The 16,307-nt window shown below is 40.0% G+C and overlaps 1 protein-coding gene across 3 annotated transcripts in view; it reads left to right on the top strand.

Moving 5' to 3' along the window:
• The first annotated feature begins 5,484 nt into the window (after positions 1-5,484).
• Positions 5,485-16,307, top strand: part of MAP3K2 (mitogen-activated protein kinase kinase kinase 2) — a 56,070-nt gene continuing 45,247 nt past the window's right edge. Inside the window, exons 1-2 of one of the 3 annotated variants that reach the window (XM_054210020.1) lie at positions 5,485-5,803; positions 6,093-6,219. The gene's annotated coding sequence lies outside the window, so the exon portion shown is untranslated. The remainder of the gene's footprint in view (positions 5,804-6,092; positions 6,220-16,307) is intronic. The other 2 variants (XM_054210018.1, XM_054210019.1) reach the window with 2 other exon arrangements.

Here is a 16,307-nt window from a genome sequence, read left to right as displayed (position 1 = left end):
TTGCTTTTTCATGAAAATCTGAATGCCAGTTTTGTGAGGGAGGACGGTTGGAGACAAAATGCTTTCTCCTTCGGATATATCCTCTTTCCTTAGTAACTGGGTGGTCATTTCTGTGGTTGTGAGAAAGTTGTACAGAGATAAAATCAGATTTTTTCAAAACTGTTGTGCAAAGTGTGTTTTGATTATTGTAAATATTAGTTTAGGGTACAGAGCAAGAGAACTCCTGGAAGAAAATGCACCTGTTAGATAACTAACTCTAGAAGCTTCGCCCATTGCATTTAAGTGAAATTTAGTTTGCTAAGAGATTGTTTCTCCATTCTTAACATATTTCTGTAAAAAAAGGTTTAACAGGAACAGGCTTGAAACTTGTGGAATTTCTCTTCATGTTGGACTGTGAGCTTATATGATACGTGTGTACTGTAGATTTGATGTGAAATGCAAGTGATTTGATTCAATCTAAATTGCTTTTATTATATCCCACAACTGTTCTCTATAGGATTTGAGCATAAACTTGGAAACAATTATTTTATACTGTTGCAAATTTCCTCTTTAACTTTGCTGGAGTCTGAATATTCATAAAGAGGAGAAGCTTATACATAATGATGGTGAAATGCATCACTCAGTGAAATGGAACATTAGAAAGGTGAGTGTTCTCCTGTGTGGGAGACATGTTCAGTCTGGAATTAATAAACTTCCCCGCAAGAAAGAACTATAACAAACCTTTCCACTTGCACTGAATAGGAGGAACTTTTATTTGACCTTGCCTTCTTCAACTTCCAGCAAAGCAATGGATGTATTAAGAAGATCTAAGCTAGTTCTTTAGAAGAGGCTTATTCCTTCCCTGGCAAAAAGTGGAAACAGCAGGCATTTGTGGAGCCATAATGTGCTGCAGCTTAGTGCAATAGAAAAATATATTCAAAATACTCTAGGAGTAAGTATGGCGTAAGAATACAGAAAATACATTCCCAAAAAGAGAAGGGGAAACATCAGTGTTCTTTGCTTTTTTTTGACTTTTTTTTTTTTCAGTAATACTAGCAATTAATGCACGGGTTGAGGCTTACCGTGCACAATATTAAAATGCTTATCACGTTATATTGGATATTAGGATACTAACTCCTCTGCTGTAATGATTTTGTAATGATCACAGCCTCTTTTTTTTTTCTTTTTTTTTTCTTTTTTTTTTCTTTTTGCACCAGGGAGAACATGAAATGTTTAATTCTCAGAACAGAGGTTTTATTTTGATCCTTGCCTCTTTGGTCCCTTTTTATGGGGCTTAAAATTATTTTTAAAGTTTTGCAGCGCCTTACAGAAACGCAGTGTTGTGTCAGCTGGCAGCATAAATGTTTCAGGTTTCTGCTGTTAGTGCCGCAGATAATATCAGCAGTAGCAAAGCTCTTCCTACGCATTGTAACAACAGCCCTTGATCAAAGGGCATGGAGAGGTTAAAAAAAAATGGGTGTGGTAACAAAAACATCCTTGACCTGTATAAGATTTGACTATCTGAAGTTCAGGGAACCGGACTTGATTTTGTTTTATTTATTTATTTTACAAGGCGGGGTGAATGCAACTGTGGGAAAAGGGCTAAGGAACCGTAGGAGAAATCAAGGAGATTTATTGACCAAACACTGCAACTTTAGCTTTTGCTGCACTGTACAATTGTCATAAGCAGAGAAGAATGTTAGAATGACAGTTACATTTACCATTCTGTTAGAAATCTCATTTCAGTTGTTTTAATATTTACCTTTGGCTAAACCTGTACCTATTCTGCCTACCCCTTTATCAGATACTCAATTGACTGGTAAATGGGTGCTTATCAACTATTCCTTTGCTCCACTGCCTGGTGTTATATCTGCTACAGAACTTTACATTTATGAAAGCAGAGTGGTTCCATAAAAGGGAATTTTTATCAACTGTGCTTGTCTTATGTTTTACAGACGCTCATTGTGTTAAGCAGAATATTGGTTATTCAGGGTATTTATTTAGCATTAAAATGGAGTTTGATTATTCAGGGGTTTTACTTAGTGTAAAATGAAGTCTGTTGTAAAGAATCTTCATTCTTTAAAGATTAAGAGTCATCATGTTTGCTAAAGGGAATATAGTCTGTGCAGTGTCATTCTGCAGTAAGGTCCATTGTCTGCCTAAAGATGTAAAAAGAAATACAAGGCAACCATTGCTTGTTACAAGCTTTTATGGCTATGTTTAGTCTTCTGAATAGTTGTGTAGGATATCCTGTGTAATCTTTAAGAAAGCATGCTATTTGCCAGATAGTGTAATTTCATATACTTGTAATCAGCATCTCCTAGTTTACTCTTGCCATCTCAAATAGCCGACTTGTGTTAAGTGGATGAGTAATGTAGGCATTAGGGGAATAATCATATTAGTAAAGTCAACAGTGCCTATGTTCTGGATTGCTGAATATGGCTGAGTTCTAAAGGTAAATGAGGTGCTTCGTAAACTGCAGTGATGGGGTTGGAGCAGACAAACCTCTCTCTACTGTTGCCCAGTCTCTTTACAGTGTGCTTTTTCTAGAGAAGCTGCTCCATACCTCAATGACTACTTTTTTTCCCGTACTTTTTTCTAAGTATTATAGACAAGTCAGTAGCTGGCTGCTCTTTATTTTGTTACGGAGCAAAACTTAAATGTCTTGGGCAGTGCGAATGCATCCTGAAATGCGAAATACTAAGTACGGTGGGAGATTCCAGTCTGGTAAAAAATACCGTTGATAGTGGGGAAGATGAAGTCTCTTACCAGAGAGATGTGACTGTTTGAAATAAAATTACAAACAGGATTGTTGATTTTATTTTTTTTCTGTATCATTCTTTTTCATTTTAACCTAAGGATCTTAATTTTGAAGTGTTTGTAGATAAAAGCTTACTTAGGTGTTTTCTCTTAAAATGAAGTCTGTTTGGCTTCTTTGCTTATATTCCTGTAGGAGTTTTATTTTTTCCTGCTTTGGGGTGATAAAGGGATTGGTTGCTGCAACTGCTAGCCATAGCTTTATGAATTCTGAAGAATCCGTGTTTTGCTTCAAAGGTGTAAGTCTAGGGCTCTAGCTGGAAAGGTGTAATGAATCTTCCAGCAGTGGTTTAGGACTGTCCTCCCCAAGCTACATGCTCTTGCTCTCTTTTGGCATCAGGCTCACAGTGATGGTGCTCACAGGTCCTCACAGTCTTGGCAGGAACTGGAACTGCTGAGATGCAGGCACGTGTTTCCTTCTGTCACACAAAGGCAGAGGAGCATAGCAGACAGGTAGGACTAGCAAAGGCTTGAAACAATACTGTTGTTTGCTCAATGCATGTGAGCTGGATTTAAATTTATAAACAGAATGCTGGTGCTCCTCCTGGTGAGGAAGGACTCTTGATCATGTTATGACATCCTGGCATCTCAAACTTTACACTACTGCTGTTGCCAAAGGAAGCCATTTTATTTTCCCTTATCTGCTCTGTCTCCAGCAGCTTGTTCCTTTGCCAGGTAACCCCTCATTTGATTAAAAATACATAAAATTAATCACTTAGTTAACTATATCCTTCTCTGGATGTAGTTCAAAACGTGGTAACATGGTAGCGCAGTGCCAGCTATAGGAAAGAGTAGTGGGGAGGCAAACTTGGGAAGGAAGATGATGGCATGGCCACGAAAAAGGGCTGGTTTATTCCCATTTAAAGTCTTTAGAAGCTATGGTTTTAGTGTTAACTAATACAGGCACTTGTTAGCCTCAAACAATACGTCTAGAAGGTGAGAACCTCTTTATTGCAATGAGGTATTGATTCTGGAATCCAGGGAGAGCCATACTGCCAGATTTCGGTCAATTGCTTGAGTAGACTATCCTTAGATGTGCTTACCCTATAATTTCCACCCCTGCTTCTCCCAGCTTCCATTGCCTGCATAGGGCTTGTACTGAATGCATAAATAGCTAATACACTTTATTGCAGCTTCTGTCATCTACTTTTATACTTTTCTGTATCAGCAATTAACACTGTTCCTATAAGCTTTATTTTGCTTCAGTAGTGTGACACATGATTTCAGAACCGTGCCGCTGGATTTGGGCTGAGCTCAGCGGGAGCCAGTGTCATAAGTGCTGCTCCCTGGTGTTGATAGATATTTTTTATCTCAAAGTCAATGTTTATCTGTTTATCCTGCTCCTGATAGTGAAGACGCTCTGTTTTAGGGATTATGGCACAGCAGCGCTGATGGCTGCCAGGATGTACATGACCTCTGCAAAGCACTTCTGGGACGGTGCTCGTGGCGCAGGGGGAGCGCTCAGCACCGTGTGGGCTTTGTGCAGAAATACGAAAGACCACCCGGGCAGAGGAACGGGGATGATTTTCTGCAACCCTTGCTAGCCGCTCCTGTAGCCAAGGAACTCTGACTTCAAAACCTGCTGTTCACTAGCCCTTCCTCCGTCAGTGAAGTCCATTTGCAAAGCTGAGAAATGGCCATGAACTGGACCGTTACGGCAAGGGAAACCCTGGATGTGCTCTCGAAGCTGTGTAAGCAGCTGTGGTTCATTGGTCTGGCTCGATGGGGCAGGAGAATCACCCAACATTCAGCATTTTTCTTGGCTCTTTCCCTGTTGTTTAGCAGAAAAGGTCACCTTTTTAACTTTCTGGTTAAAGACTCTTGGTCATGACAAGTGTCTCATGAACATGGCTGACAATTTTGCCGACTGTGGAACAAAGCGTCTTAGCTTTGAGGGACGACAGCGTCTCCTTTGTGTTGGCTCTGGAGGTCTGATTGATCAGTGTGATTCAGAGCAGTGTGCCTTTCTTGGATGTGCTTCATCAGTTGGCCTTTCTTTAGCACACTCCTCTTCAATCCAATTTTTCTTTTTTTTTTTTTTTTAAAGACGTCAGTATCTGTTTTTATCCTTTTCTGCAGCCTGTTTCAGTGGAAGATCTCAAAACACGTGGGTTGTGGGCCTTGATGTGCAAAGTTTTTGTTTCATACATGGTTCCCGCTGGAAGCTCACTCTCCTGGGCACGCAGCTTGGGCTCTTGTCCCATTGGAGACTTGTCCAATTGAAAGAGCTCAGCGGCGTAATCACATGTACCCGTGGTAACGACGTTAAGTCCTAAACTTCCGTTCAAGTACGTTTTCACGGGTTTGTTTGGGGTGGCCAAAATACCCTCCCTCCTCCCCCCACTCCTTGTTTTTGGTAGGATTTGAGGCTTTGTCCAGGCTTCAGAAAAACTATCACGCTCTTGAACGTTACGAGCCGTGGGCCCGGGCAGCAGCAGGCGCGCGGCCGCGTCCCGCGCATGCGCCGCCGCAGCCCCTGGGTGCGGGCTTCCCTCCCCCACCTCCCCCTGAGGCGCCTGCGCGGAGCCGGGCCGTTGTGACGTCGGTCCGCGGTGACGTCCCGCGCTCCCTCCCCCGCCTCCCGCTGCTGCCGGCGGCGCCGGCGCGTCCGACGTCACGAGTTTCGGCGGAGCGGGAGGCGGAGCTTTCGGTTGGCAGCAGAAGCGGCGGCGGCCGCCGGCGCCTCACGCCTGAGGGGACCCCCCCCCCCCCCTTCTTCCCGCACCCCCGGCCCGGCTGCGGCGCCAGCGCTCCGGGGGCGCCTTCCCCGCTCCCCTCCTGCTGGGCCCGCCTCCGCGCCGGCCTCCGCGCCTCCTGTCACCCTCCCCGCCGTGCCCCGTCGCGGGCAGGCCCCGGGCCCCTTCCCCCCCACCCCCCCTCCGGGGGGGTGGGCTTCTCTCAGGAAACCTGGCCGCTCCCTCCGTGCCGCCTGCCCAGCCGGGCCTGCGCCCGCCGCCGGGTAGCGGCGGGGTTCCCCGGCGGCCGCCCGGCCTCCGCTGTGACACAGGTCGGTGCTGGCGCGGGGTGGTGGGGGGGTGCTCTGGAAAAGGCCGGGCGGGGGGCGGCCATCGGTGTCCCGGATGCGTGTGTGTTTCGGGGGGAGGGTCCGTCGGTGCGCCTTGGAGGGGGCCCCGCCGGTGCGGGGGAGGTTCGGGGCAGCCTCGGCATCCAGGAGGTGCCCGGGCTGGGGGCCGCGGGGGCACCGTCCCTCTGCGGGTGGAGGGAGGCGGCGGTGTGGGTGGTTATTTGAGGTGCTGGGGGGGTGTAAGTGTTAGTTATTCACGTTACAACCGCAGAATCATCAGGATTTTCCGAGGTCTGCAAATATTTCTGTGTCACCGTAAACCTTCCCGCGATTGCCTACCGATGCTGTCGCCCCTTGTCTTGAAAACGCTCTGCAGTGGCAGCAGTGCTGTGAATTGGGTATGTAGGTCAGATTCTGCCAGATATTTTTGTTGGGGGAAAAAATGAATGTTAGATTGCTTTTTCCCCTTATTCCTTATGAAGTGCATTGCAGCACCCATGAGGTTGGTTTGGGGTTTTTTTGGTTGGTTTTTTTTTTTTTGTTTTCTGGCTTGCTTTCTTGCTTCATAAATCTGGTTTTAGTTTTTGGCTGTGGAATTACAGAAGATCAAAGCATTATAAATAAGCTGAGCACTTCTGAGCTGTATTGTGTCACGAAGTGTCCTCTAAAAGGGCGGTAAAAGATAATAGAAGCATGTCTTGAAATAAGGGGGATTTCTAGTCCATGCAGAAAATGTTTCTCAGCTATAACATTTCTTTTCTTTAAACAATGCAGCACGTTGCAGAGTGTAAGAGGCCTTCAGAAATGTGTTGCTATGTATATGGCAAAGACGTCGTATTGGTAGAATGAATGTCTACATGCTTGTCTTGCAGAACATCTTGGAATACCCTAGAAAGTGTTCTTTCCTATGGAATTCCCTTATGGATAGTTTTAAAGGAATGGGCAGCAATGAGTTAGTACTTACACTACACTGCAAAACCTTAGAGGAATTTTCTTGGTTGGTTGGGTTTGTTTTTTGGGGTTTTTTTCCTATCCTATGGCTAAACCCTTCAATGTCATTTGAAAATAACAGAAATACTTTATGAGGAAATTTTACTTTCGTGTGTGCCTTTGCTTACAGCGGCTTTTTAAATAACTGCCTTCCTCAAAAATATATTAAAAATGAGAACTTGTTATAATTCCTGTTTTCTTTACACTTTGTGTTCTGTCACGATTGCCACTGAAATGTATTGAACCCAAATATTGATTCAGATAATGAGGCTGTATGTAATTTGATTTTTTTTTTTTTCCAAGATTTTATTGTATTTTGGTAAAGCAGAATAGCAAGGTAATGCTTGTCAAATTGACTCATTGCTGGAGAAAAATCTGTGTACAGTTTGTCATGATGAACTCTGTGTCAGTGGTTTACCTGACAGTAATGGAAGACTAGGCTGAAGAAAACAGATGTTTCTAAATTGCTTGTCTTGGCTTGCTGAGATTTCTAAACTGTCAGAGGAAACTTTATCTAAGATAGCTGTGGCATTTGGTAATCTCAAGAGCTTTTATAGTATATGTGGGTAGGCAGGTATCTGCGACAGGTAGACTTTATTAACGTAGTGTAAGAAGAGCATTATCTTATTATTTAATATCATGGTAGGGAAGCTTTTTTTTTTCTTTATGTTGATAAAACTCTAGATAATTTATGGTAAAAATAAATAACCTTTCAAATTTGGTTATAGACCTGTCAGTGTTTCTTTACTGTGGTTCTTAGGAAAGCTAGGCAATGCTCAGACTTGTGGAATTTAAAGCTGATGGAGGCTAAATGCAGAAGATACTGTTTTATTATAACGATAATTTTTTTTTTCTGGAGAAAGCAAGAAAGTTGGTCATGCTGTAAATTTAATTCACATTTACAGTTTTTACTTTGCATTTTTTCTTACAATTTCCTAAAATACGGTGTTAATATTTAGATAGATATCAGAATTATTGCTTTTTAAAACCTTGTCATTATTAATAAGCATTTATGGAGAACTTCTTGAAAAAAGCTTTGCATATTAGCAATCTTAAGTTTCATTCTTTGTCTTTCACTTGTATTATCTTTTACTGCAGGCTGACTTTTTACATCAGCAAATTAACTTAAAAGTAATGAATAACATGCAACTTATTTTTGTGACAGGTTGTTCAGTGTCTCTCTAACTGAGCATTCTCTGAACTGAAAATAATGTTTACTTATAAAAGGCAAAGTGAGAATAATAATAGAGTGATTTCCTTGATTGATTTCCCCTCTCCCACCAAACACACAGCCAAAGGTGTTCGGAGCTATCGAGAGGTACACATTTGGTTTGGAGCAATGAACGCATTTTGTAATAATTTATTTTTAGATCTTTGCTGTTAACATTATCGTCTGTTTAGATTACTATTTGGAGAAAAATAAATGAATTATGAAAACGTCACTGATCAATGTAATTCAGTACATCTCGTTACTTTTGCAGAACTTATTTTCATATGTATGACAAGCTAGTGTAAATATGTATATTGACTAGTGACTCTACCTAGGTTTATCTAATTATCAAACAATTAAGTTTCCTGTCCTGAAAGTTTAATTTCTAAATTTAAGCTTTTAAAATTCTGAAGTAGAACTGACACAGTATTAAATTAAAAAAAAAATTAAAAAATCAGTGAGTTCTATTAAGCACACTAATTTTCCTGTGGGAGAGGAGAAAAAAAATTTAAAGAATAAATACTGCATTTGCTATTTTAATATTCTGGTATTTTGTAGTACTAAGCAATAGGTCAAAATAGATCATGCATGCTATAATTGCAGATACCTTGCAAAAGTACATTGTAAACATATAATTGGGTAGTGGGAACATGTTCAGAATGCAGTGCATTAGTCGTGATTCTCACTTCTGGATCTTAGCATGAGATCTTGATTTAGTAATACAGTAATATCGACATATGCAGCTTATGACTATGTTAACATGATTTCTTAGACTAAACATGCTTGTTTGCTTGTTGCTCAGAAACAAATTAATTGTTTCTGAGATTTTTTTTTTTATGTATTCATCTTAAGTTTCTTTTTTGAGAAGCTGCAGAAGATTTGGTGGCAATGAGTGAAGGAAAAATGGAGTTCTGTGTTAGGGTATCGCTCTGATTTCCTTCTGTGGGAACCACTGCTCTAGAGACACTTGACCCACAAATACACATATGGCATAGTTTAGAGCCCAGCTTAATGAGGTCATTTGAAGTTGGATTTACTTGAGCAAGGCCAAAGCAGGGGTATCTGCAGGGTGCTTTAAAAACTGAGAGTTGGGAATTTGTAATGTAGGGAGACCTGTAGAGACGTGACTTTTTCCTGTCCGTTTGCAAAGTCTTCTACTTATGTTTGCTTCTATATCTCAAATTGTTGCATATTTTTGAAATTATACCATCAAACTGTAACTTAGTTTTTTGCATGAGAGGAAAATGACTTTCTTTAGGCCAAAGGTTTTTTTTCTTTGCTGTAGTTGTGTTTTCAGCCAGTTTTTCTTTGAGTCCTTCACTATTTTTCCCTCACTTGCTGCTCTTTCTGTGTTTCTGTTCAATCATTTGTCCACTTCTGTGGATTGTCTGCAGTAGTAAAAGATGCTGCGTTTGTGTTCCTGAGGTGTTTTGTGCTAAGTACACTAACAGTTTGACAACAGCAATGTGATAAATCACAAATGTTTCAGGTGTTGATGTTTCAAAGACTGCACTTTTGAAGCTCAGATGTGAAGACACTGATAAACAGTTCTCATTTGGATAAATTAAGAAATTATAGATGTGTAAGAAGAGAAGGGATTTCATGAGGTCAATCCCTACTCTGAGGTAGAAGCACACACACTGAAACCATGTCTGACAGACATTTGTCTGATCTGTTCTTAAAAACTTCAAGAGAGGGGAATACCACACCTCTTCATTGGTCTATTTATAGCTGGTACACGACTATCGTTATAGTTAGGAGGCTTTTCTTAATATTTAACTTAAGTCTCTGTCTTGGTGCTAGTTAAGCCAGTTAGTTCTTGTCCAGCTATTATTACTCATGCAGGATAATGATTTCTGTACTCTTTGCACTGACCGTTTGCATACGTGAAGACCGTTCCTCTGTCTCCTTTTATTTCAGACTTCTCTTTGCTAAACCGGGCAAGCAGGCCTTTTCTTCACAGGTCATGTTTCTCAGCATTTCTGCTGTTGTTGCTGAGTCTCACTGGACTCTGTGATTTGTCTGTATCTTTTTTGGAGTTCCCCAGACAAATTCTTCCAGCAACAGAATAATTAACTTACTCTGTAAGTTGCAGCAGAGATAACATGACAGCCTTATTAAAATGTCATTCTAGGGTGTGTGTGTGCAGGTATGGTTGGTTTTTGTTTTGTTTTTGGGGCTTTTTCCCAACAACATCAGGTTCTTGGCTCCTGCGTTTGTTAACACAGGAGCTTGTATTATTGTTTGTTAAATCAGGTATCTCTACATATATATGAATTTGAGTTATCTTTCTGAAGAATAGAACCTTATACTGTGTTGAATTCAGTTTTTATTTCAGGTTATTTTTCTTATATTAAGCGTTTCTACGTTCAACAGGATCGCTGTCCAATAAGCTATTCTTCAGGAAAGTATGCAGTTTCTGCTCTTCCACATCTATTTCCCAGCACATACAATCCCTGTGGCTTTTGAACGTAAGCCTGCTCTACAACAGGAAACTTGATTGAGAACAAGTTCTCCAAGGGTTAGGTGCAGCTCCTATTGGCAAAAATGTGTCTTTACCGGTCTATTTTATACGTGTGCTATGTCTTTGATGTATTGCTAAGATAAATTCTGTAAGTGTAACTGTACCTGAATGAGGCTTTTGCCATTTTGAGATGTCATACAGTCCAATGACATAGAAGACATTTTTATCCTATAGGCATGCTTTATTGGAAGAATTGCAGAACCAGCTATGAAACAGATGTGTTCAGCATGTTCCCTGGCTTTACTCCATTTTATCTGACTTTATGTAAATGATTTTATCTATAATTTTTGAGGCTAGATCGCACATGGGACAAATTGTGTGATTCTTTCAGCACTGCTGTCTTCACAAGAAAACAGAACAGACACCAATAATGATTGTTAAAGAAGGCCTTTAGTTTCTTGAAGGAAGAAGTATTCCAGTAGTCAGTGTTGATCACCTCTTACCTCTCCTCAAAATGATTTAAAAAAAAATTAGACAAGTTCTGTAAATACCAACCGTTTGATTGCCATGTTACCAAAACAATAACAATGAGAACTATGTTTCATCTTTGAACAAAGATTTGAAAACTAGAAAACATTTGGATCAAGCTGTTGTTTGAATTAAAAAAAAAAAAGGAAAAGAGAATCAAAATATTGACACAAGCAGTAATTAAACCTCTAAAGAAAATCTAAAGAGAATAAGACATTCTATTGAAGAACATGAGAATTGTCACCCTAAATATTTTTTTGAATCTAACTACTGAAGACTGATAGGTAAAGCTCAACCTGCATTTAATTGTTTTTTTTTTTGTCACACTATGTTTATTTTTAGCAGTGCCACAATTATTGTAACTCCAGCATGAGATTTTTTTTTTTTTTTTAATAAAAATCAATTGGAATGGCAAACCCTCAAACCTCCAAGCATTGGTTGTTTTTTTTCCCCGTAATGGCTTGATGATGACTGAATGGGTATAAAGTAGTAGTTAGAAAAGCGTTTCTTGTGCTGATGGTACCAGTAAGTGCAGTAACTTCAGGCAGGGATGAGGTGGATAGTGTAATGAATGACTTTTTAAGTTGCTGCAGCAAGTTGCTTTAGAGAGTGTCTATTAAGGTTCTGTGTCTGTGATATTGGCACTGTCATGAATACCAAATGAGACTCTCAAATGAAAATTTAAATGTCATTGGTGAAGTGGCTGACAAGTTTTAGGTAAAATCTTGATCCATAATGAAATCAGACAAATAACAATATAACAATCCATCTCTCTGTTCCTCATGTCATTTTGTAGCCCTTTATCGCTTTCTCCCTCCACTCGAATATTTCTGAAACCAGAAAGTGCTAACTTGCCTGTCTGTTTTCCCCTGTAGAACCCATTCTGTGCCTTCGATTGTACCTTCTGCTGTTGTCTGAAAGTACTATATTCTGCTACATCCTCTTCTAAAGCTGAAGCCCCAGGGCTGCTAATGATATTCAAGATGGGCAGTGTGATCTGTTTTGGACTGATATTTTTCATAATAATTGCTAATGTTTGCTTTAATTTCTGAGTACTGGCAGTATACAGTGCAAAGCCCATTGGTTTGTCATGTGCAAGCTTAGAACTCTCCCTCCTCCCCTCTGCCCCCCAACTTGCATCGCTTTCATTCATCTGTGCTGGCTATCATCTGCATTATTGCTCAGTCAGTCCCCTAGTCTGAGAATGACCACCTCCTCTGCTGTAGCCAGCCCTTTCCTTGCTCTGCCGAATAACGTAATATTGATAGGCACAGTAGTGTGAGAAAACTTTTCACCTTGTGTCTGTTTCTTGGATAATTTAGAATATGTTGAACAACACAGACTCTTGTAGAGCCTCCTTCCTTGTGAGAACACCAACTCTGCCTCTCCTATGTTTTCTGTATTTTGACTAATTTATTCATGCAAGGGTCTTTCTATTTTCTTACGCTATAGTTGCAAAAAAGCCTTTGCTGAGACTTTTCCAGCACTGGAAATCCCAGTAGACTGTGGTAGTGACTGAGTTCAGCTCTTTGTACGCATGTTCAGAGTGCACCAAGAAATGTGAAAGTGAGGATCTTTTTTTTGGAACAGCCATATTGACTCTTCCCTGCTTTATCATAATTATCCATATGTCTGTTATTTCTAGTTTATTTGTTGTAGGTCACATGTAACTGTTTGTAGTTCCCTGGAATCCCTGCATTGCATGTGCCATCTTTTAAAAGGTCTTTTAAAAAGATCCAAATCTGTGCTGTGTCCAAGAGGAGTGGTTCCACTGTGAGTTCTTGATCCTTTCTTTGTTTTGGTATTGGTGCCGTATAAGTGTGAGATCAGTTGGATGGGCTGGTGGTTAATTAAAGCATAAAATAAGTCTTTTCAGCTGGATCGTCTCTTTGCTCTAGAACTCCTGCTTGTCATCGAGGTTCGGCTGTAAAGCAGCAGTATCTGTAGACAATCATGACTGATCTCTTCACAGAAATGCAACCTTAGCAGTGGAACTGTAGTTTTATGGATGATGATGATGATATGTGGGCATGTACCTAGTAATCTTTCCACTGGTATGTACTCCCAGCTTTCGAGTCTGTAGTTAATTTATACTATTAATGGTATTTATTAGCGTTCTTACATTTAGATCAGTTGAGGGGAAAAAAATAATTATGTAGCATCATAGGCGTCATTGTAATGATTTGGTGCCTGCTGCTAAGGGGCGTGCTATGGGAAATGCAAAAAGGAAACTTCATGAGGATACTTTGCATTTGATTCTTGAGTGTTTTGGCAAAGCTAGGTTTTCATTATTACATTTTGGTTTAAATGTTATGATAGGGATTGAGTTGAATTTTTTTTTTTTTTTTTTGTTTGGCAGGAAGCTAAATATTGTTACCAAAGCACAAGGTGAAAAAGAGCTTTTGTACTTGGTAGCTTAGCAATATCTTAATGTGTTGGCCTATGTGGGTCATCCAGTTTAAAAACATTGCCTACTGAATATGGATAAAAACTTACAAGTTTGTCTATTTAGACCTGCTCAGTGAGACCTGCTGCCTACAAGAGTGATACACAATCATATTATACATGTGGTAAAAAAAACCTTTGGATTTTGCATAGTATGTGTTACCTATGCATGCACGCAAGGTGTTCTCGGTTTCCATTAATTTATATTAAGTACACACTTGTCCGTTCTCTCAGTGGTATTATTGGTCCCTCTGTTTGTACAGTTCCAAGTGTGAGAGGTCTGAGTCTACCCGTACCTGTGGCTCCCTGGCCAAATTTATTGCTCGTTGTTGTTGTTGTTACTGAATGTTTTAATCCTGGAGATTGATTCAGGAGTGTTTTTTCGGTGCTGTGTTGGAAATCTGTATGGTTTATGGAAGTTTTTATCTTACTTAAATATTCCATGCTAGTGTATTATGAAATTCATTTGCATTTTATTTTCTTATTATTGGTGGTAGGAATAATAGAAGAAATGTCTGACTGAATCTACAGACTTAATTTGAGTTATGATGGGGAGAGAGCACATGGGGTGCTGAACTAGGAATACTGGACTATGAGCCAGGAAAGGCTTTTTAGGCAGAAGCTCCAGGTGATGGTGTGTTAATGTAGTGGGAAAACTTGGTGGCAAGGTAGCAGAAGATGATGAGAAAAATTGTAGTTTTATTATCATACTCTGTGTTTCCTCATTGTATCGCTGCCTTATGTAGCGTACAGGAAGAACTCTGCTTTGAGAAATTAGTAAGATAGTATATAACAAAGACTGTTCACTGAGGATTCTTCCTTGATTTGTTGCAAGATTTGGAAGAGGTGTAGCAAATGAGACCGAGATGTCTTCACAGTGAAGATGTGAAAATGGCCTTAGAGAATTAGATTCTGTCCTTGCTGGTGTCACAGCAAGATACCAGGCAGATCATGTTAATCAGAAAGGTTCATATGGATTATTGTGTTCAGTTTTTTTGGTTCTTGATTTCAAATTATAGTTGTGTGATTGGTAGTCATGGCTAAAACAGCTGCAACTGCGAAATCAGTGAGTTTTGCTTGGAATGGAAGCTGCTGCCAAATGTGATGGTTATAATGAAGAAAAACAAAGTTTCTCAGTTTTAGCACCTGAAGATAGATATTAAAACTAGATGTAGAAATGGAAGATGGGGTTATTTCCTGAAATAATTGTCTTTCAACCGATCTTGGTCACAGAACTGTAAGATGAACTGAAAAGGACAGAAATAGTTACTGGAGTTTAAGGATGTGCTTTCTTCTGTATTCTCTCACAAGCAAAATCTGACTGACGATTTCTATATAATTGCTCTCATACATTAATTGAAATGCTCCATTTCTTTACAATACTCAGTTTCTGCTGGAAGCCTGCTTTTTCTCTCATGTTTTTGCTTAAGGAACAATGTTCAGACATTATAGTGGTTTGTGATAGGTTTACTTTTCTAGAGAATGGTTACTCTTAAATTTAATTTGTTTATCACTGGTTGTAGCATGGTCTTCCATTCTTACAGTTGTGAAGATTGCAGGAATTGCCAATGCCAGTGGTGCTGGTAGGAGTAAGTTTGCTTACCCTGTATAATTAGTTCTTTGGATTAACTGGTGATCTTGAATTCTGTCACAAGGAAGAGAGATATACTGTATTCTTTTAAGGTGTATGCTGTGAACTGTCTGTGATACAAAAAAATAACAACCAAAAGTTTTCCTCCTGTAGGATCTTGGATAGGAGACACGCAGTTACATTTGTAATTGGGAATGGTTTTCATTGTGATGCCTTTACCCCTTCTTCACAAGTATGTTTACTTGCCAGTCATAAGTTTGGAGTAAAACTAACATTGATGCCACTGGTGACAGCTTCATCAGAGGCCTCCAAATGACAGCAGCAGGTGCTGAGCTGAGAGCACCACTGAGATTTTTAGAAAGAGAAACAGAAGCACCTAAATCAGATTATAATGCTCACGGTAGTGCATGTTTCATGGGATTGTAATGATTAACATTTCACGTACCTGTTTTCTCTGAGAAGCCTTTTATGGGGCTACTCGGATTTCGTAAATTGGTAAATCAGGAAAAAGTTACAAACACCCCAGGAGTATTTTGCTCTGTGTATTTGTGGGCATTGTAATGTTATCCGAATGTACTGAGTAAGCCTTAAACATTTTTATGATGTGAATAACATTAGCCCGTTTGTGTAACATACAGCTTAGTTAATGGTAAGGGATTTGTTCTTCTTAATGTTGCGATGCTCTGAGACTTTCCACCGTGGTGGTGGTGATAGATTTCCAAGACACCATAGTGATTTGGAGGCAGCGATGCAGTTATTTGTAGCCCAGTGAACTGTGTCTATTACTTTTTAACGTACTTTTGTGAGAAAATCTGATCTCAGATAAGAGGAGAGGAGTATGAGCCGTCAATTTCTAGTCAGTATGTTCTGTTGCAAAATTGTCAACACTGAAATATTTTGCAAGGTGTCACTGTGGCATCTGTCCTCAAGTTTCAGCTGTTGTGACCCTTCCTCAATTTAATACGCATATGTTTGTTTCATAATAGTTGGTTTTTTTTCCTTGAAATCATAAGCAGGTCTCATGACTTTCAAGGCAGAGTTGCTTGGTGTATCAGCAAAGTCATTCTTCACTTAAGTCGAGAAATGAGCTGTCAGACGGAGAGCTTTGGCTGCTGCTGAGGCAATAACAGATACAGGAAATGGAGAAGTTCCCTAAAACTTGAATTAGGTGAAGAAAGAGATCTTGTTGAGGAAAGTAGGTGCTTTTCTGTTTGAGGCCAATTACAGTCTTATCTCTTTTGCGTACTTGAAGTGGAGT

The sequence above is a fragment of the Rissa tridactyla genome, chromosome 7 (genome assembly GCF_028500815.1).
Source record: "Rissa tridactyla isolate bRisTri1 chromosome 7, bRisTri1.patW.cur.20221130, whole genome shotgun sequence".
Classification (NCBI taxonomy): Eukaryota; Metazoa; Chordata; class Aves; order Charadriiformes; family Laridae; genus Rissa; species Rissa tridactyla.
This window is presented reverse-complemented; position numbering and strand designations above follow the sequence as displayed.